This window comes from Elephantulus edwardii, unplaced genomic scaffold (assembly GCF_000299155.1).
Source record: "Elephantulus edwardii isolate Elephantulus edwardi_28Jun2011 unplaced genomic scaffold, EleEdw1.0 scaffold00110, whole genome shotgun sequence".
In the NCBI taxonomy this organism is placed as follows: domain Eukaryota; kingdom Metazoa; phylum Chordata; class Mammalia; order Macroscelidea; family Macroscelididae; genus Elephantulus; species Elephantulus edwardii.
Genome location: NW_006399860.1, coordinates 118,098 through 123,299, shown reverse-complemented (window position 1 = coordinate 123,299; position 5,202 = coordinate 118,098).

Below are 5,202 nucleotides of genomic sequence, written 5' to 3'. Positions count from 1 at the left end.
CTTCTTGCCACTAAGGCCATATGGTTTAAAAATTAAGCAATTTGTGCATCAGGGTTGTATCCTTTCTTTATACTTATCCTGTCTGTATGCTAAGCAAATTATTCAAGGTGGTGGACTCTGTGAAGAAGAATGTGACACCTGAATCAGAAAATGATTCACCAATAACCTACCTGCGTTCTGCAGATGAGACAGCCTTGCTTGCTGAAAGTGAGCAGCACTTGAAGTGCTTGCTGCAGAAGAACAAAGTCTACAACCTCAATGAAAAAAAATTCCCACCACTGGATGACAGGCAATATCATGACAGATGGAGAAAAGATTGAGACTGCTCAATGACTTCATCTTACTTGGATCCACAATCAACACCCTACTTGGTACCAGCAGTCAGGAGATAAGGTTCCTAAGGCCATAAACTGTAACAAAACAGAAGTTCCTACTCCTGCACCCCTCACCCCCTCACCCCACCACAGAGCAGCTAGTGGATTCCAACTACCAACCTTTTGGTTGGCAGTCAAGCACTTTGACCACCAAAGCCCTTTCACAGACTAAGGGAAAATAATTTCTAACTAGAATATAACAAACAAACCAAATGTACTGCTGTTAAGTTGGTTCTCACTCACAGCAACCATCTGCTTGCAAAGCTAAACCTCTGTGCTGGAAGAGGCTGAAAAATTATCCAGACTGGTACATACCACCGAATTAATTGTGATGGTCAGAGGCAGGAAAGGCATATTTTCAAGCGCACAACCCTTCAAAACCATTTACTTCCCTTGCCTCTTTTCTCCCGCAGCTACTGGAGATTGTGTTTTTACTAAAGAGAAGGGAAACCTTCAGAGGAAGGCAGCATGGGGTCAGAGGAGAGCAAGTGAGCAGAAGTGAGCGGCAGAGGGGATTTCTGGGAGAAAGAAAGCTCAGGGCTCCTGAGTGAAGATGGGAAGTGCCAGGATCCCTAACAGCTGCATATGAGACCCAGTCAGTGATGAGAACTTGGAGAAGAGGCTGGAGGGGAAGGCTGGACTCCTTTACGGGCCTGGAAGCCCAGGTATAGAGGCCCCCTGGTGGTGCATTTTGTACCTGACTATATACTTAAACGCTGAGTGCTGGAACCCACCCACTGCACCATGGAAGACAGGCCCGATGGTCAGCAGTCTGTTAAGATTCCAGAACATCCTCGGGAAGAGTTGCACTCCACAGCACCCGGAGTCCCGGTGCGTGGGAACCCAACGAGGTGACAACAGGTTGGGTTAGTTTTTGGTTTGGCTTCTGTCTGAGGACCAGGCACATACAGAGAGGGTTCACCCTCCAGGCACTGGTGTCTTCTCTGATTGTGAGGTGATCAAACCTGATTTTGAGGAAGGTGGCTGTGGTGACAGTGGGCAGATGATTCAGAGCCCACAGGGCCTCCAGGCAGAAAGGGAGGTAGGAGGTAATTCAGATAAGCCCTGGGCCAGGGCAGAAGCAGAGGCGGGGGAGCGGGGGCTCAGATGTTCATCTCCAAGCCGATCTTGTCCAGTTTCCTGGGCGACCTCCACATACTCTCACACCCTGATGTGTCGGTAACAAGGTGTGGCGCTTACTTTCCTCAGAGCTTTGAAGGGCCTGGTGGCAGAGAGACTGGAATCTGAAAATTCCTGGCTCAGCGGCTAACTCACTCCCTGGGTGACCTTAGCCAACGACATAGCCTCTCTGAACTCGGGCTCCTCACCTGTAAAATGCGTACAATGATGCTAACTTCACTGGATGGTATTAAGAATCAAAGGAGATCAGACAGGTGAGAAAAGCCTTTGTGAGTCATGGAGAACTACATTGGCCTCTTAATGAAACCAAATTAATTACTTGTTGATGGTGGAATTTCAGGCCTAAGTAGAGAAGCTGTGCTGGAGTTGTTTCTGCCTAGGGACAATGTGGGGAAATTCCACTTCCAGGCAAGCTCCATACTGACCTCCCACAGGACTCAGGAGATTCAGGAGACTGATACGAAAACTCCAAGAAGGAGTCTGGTGCCACAGTGGTTAAGCATTTGGCCGCTACCTAGAAGTCCAGACGTTTGAACCCACAGCCATTACCAAGGAGAAAAACAGAGCAGTCTGCTTCCATAAAGGTCACAAACTTGGAAACCCTACAGGACAGTTCTACTCTGTCCTATAAGATAACTAAAGAGTTGTCATCAGATCAGTGGCTATAGATTAAATACTTGCTCTGATGGCTTAATAGTAAGGAGCTGCACTGGCTATCCAAAGACACCCAGTTCAAATCCATCAGCTTTTCCTCAGAAGAAAGAAGGGCATTTGCCTCCTGTGTGATTTATTGACTCTGAAAGGGCACTAAAGGGTCAGCTATGGATCGGTTCTGTGTCAACAATACACAACTACAACAATGTCATGCTGGCATAGTCAATGGTTGGAGCAAGACTGTAAAAGAAGTCTTCCTGCCCGTTGCCATCAACTACTCAAGTTCATGGAGCCTGAATGTGTCTCAGAGCAGAGCTGTACTCCACAGAGAAATAAATCACTAGCCCTTTCTTTCTTCCTAGGTGGGTTTGACTCTCCAACCTTTTGGCCAGTTACCGAGAACCTAAAAGACAAAATGGTATATGTATTAGAATCACCAACATCTCATTGCCATTGAGTAAGAATCGGCTCATAGCTGACTCTCCAGCACGTTTCAGAGGCTGTAATTGTATAGAAGATGATTTTTCCCTCTTTCTCCCTCAAAGTCCATTAAGAAATCAAAAGATGTCTTGCCTTGGAAAATCTGCTGTCAAGGACCTCTTCAAAGTGCTAAAGAGCAAAGATACCAGTTTAAAGACTAAGGTGCACCTGCCTGATCCAAGCTAAATCTTTTCCATTACTTCCTGTGCATCTCAAAGTTGGACGATGAGTGAGGATGCCAGAAGAAGAATGCATGTCTTTGAATTGTAATGTTAGAGAAGAGAACTGGACTGCCAAAAGAACAAACAAGTCTATCCTGTCGGAGGAAGTGAAACCAGGGTACTTTTTGGAGGCAAGGCTGGTGAAATGTCATCTCACATGCTTTGGGCATGTCATCAGACGGGGTCAGTCCTTGGAGGATCACATCACACTGGGGAAGGGAGGGTTAGAGAAGAAAGAGAGAGAGAGAAAGAAAGACAGACCTTCAACAAGATGGATTGACACAGTGACTGTAACAATTGGAGCCTATCAGAGATGATGAGGATGGCACAAGATAGGGCAAGGATCAGATTTGTTGTTCATAAAGTTGCTATGCGTCCTAGGCACCTAAGAATAACAACGTCAGCCTCATCATTTTACAGAGCAAGGAATAAGAGACTGGGCATCCAGCAGGGCCAAGATTCAACCCACTATGTTGTGCCTTCACGCCCATGCTTTTAGCTGTATCAGGCACTGTTTTCGGTTCACATTTCTCATTCCATAGGCCAGATATTGAGGCCCAGAGAGCGTGCTTAGGCACCCAAGGCCACATGGTGTCAGGAGTTGACGGTTCTTTGGCTGAACCCTGGTTCTGCAGCTGTACGTAACTCTCCATCCATAAACTGCCTAACGTGTCTGTATTGTGCCTTCTCTCCTTCCAAAATCTCCCTCAACCCTTCCATGGCCGAGGGAACAAATAAGAGTTAGGAGCCGGGGCGGGATGTGGCATCCTGAAGATGGAGTCAGATTCACTGAGACTCTGCCCTCCAGTCAGTCCAACCCAGAGCGACCCTCTATCGAGTTTTAGATGCTCCAAATAGCACATTTAAACTAGAAGAGACTGTCTATCTTTTTTCCAAGGACCCTTTGGATTAGCAGCTCCACTCAGTGTGGAGAAACGATGCCTCCTGGACTTTGCCTGGTGCTAAAAACTGGGGTGGCTGTGTGCAGATCAAGCCACCAGGAGGCGCCCTCTCCCTCCCTGCATCGTACCCACGTTCCCACCCCCAACAGACACAGGGAGTGCCCGGCAGAGTGGTCCAGGAACAGGCGGGAGGCAACAATGGGGTAATTGATGCAAATGCACCATGAAAGACAAATTGTTCAGATGAAGCGCATTCCCCGGCTCTTGCCAAACGCCCAGGGTGTGTGGAATTTCAAGGAAAAGCTGAGTAGGTTTGGGCTGTCCAGCCAGGACCCTGTGGCTCCTTGACCCAGCTTCCAACCTGGTCTGTGCCTCCCTTCTGTGGAATGCTGCAGACTTGGCGTGGCCGCTCGGACACCCACCCTGCCGGGGTTCTAGGGAGAGGGTGGAAATGGACGGGAAAGGTCAAAGGGTGAGAGGAGAAACTCTACAAAAACAAACCAAAAAATACCACCCCAGTCGAATGTCATTTATCTCATAGAAACCCTATGGGGGGGAGCTCTGGTGATCTCGCGGGTAAGGCATGTGGTTCGGATCCTCCCGCGGCTCTGGGAGAGACAGATGGGCAATCCCTTCCCGCGTGAGCTTCAGCCTCTGAAAACTCACTGGAGGGTCTGCAAGAAGTGGATTCTGACTCAAAAGCACATAGCAACAACAACAATCCTATAAGACACAGTAGAACTGCTATAGGGTTTCCAAGCCCAGAAGTCTTTGTAGAATCACATTCCTACAGCTTTCCCCTGTGGTTCCACTTACTGGCCTTTGAGTTAGCAGCCAAGGGCTTTTTATCCACTCCACAGGGCTCTGTGAGGAAGGGAGTGGCTTATGGGTTCTTGCCACAGCACAAATAGGAACCTGATTCCCACTTTTTGGAGACTTCTGGTCTCAATCTACAAAGCTTTGGAAATGGGAAAGCCCCGATGTGAAGAACAATGTACACGTACTTTGTAAGCAAACCAGTGCAAAATAAAAATTTATTAAAGAAAAGAACAATTCTTAAAAATCTACAAAGCTTTGAATTAACTTCCTTCATACTATTTCCCTTTCCACTGAGGGGGCGGGGACAGAGGCGGGAGGGGGGAGCTGGTGTGAATCTTGGCGCTTCCTCTTACTCCCTGGGTGGCCTCAGGTAAAGCCTCGCATCCCTTTGAACTTTTGTTTTCTCATCTATAAAATTCGAGTAATCATCTCTTCCTTAAATATCCCACAGGCTCGCTGTGAGGATCCAATGAGGAAGGTCTAGAAGCCACAGGAAGCTGCCCCTCAAACTCCACCAGAAGCCACTCTGGGCAGTCAGCCAATTTTCTACGTCCCCTAGGCTCCCCAGAAATGTGGAGTCCTGCCTTGCTCCCTGGAGACCTCCAGGTGACC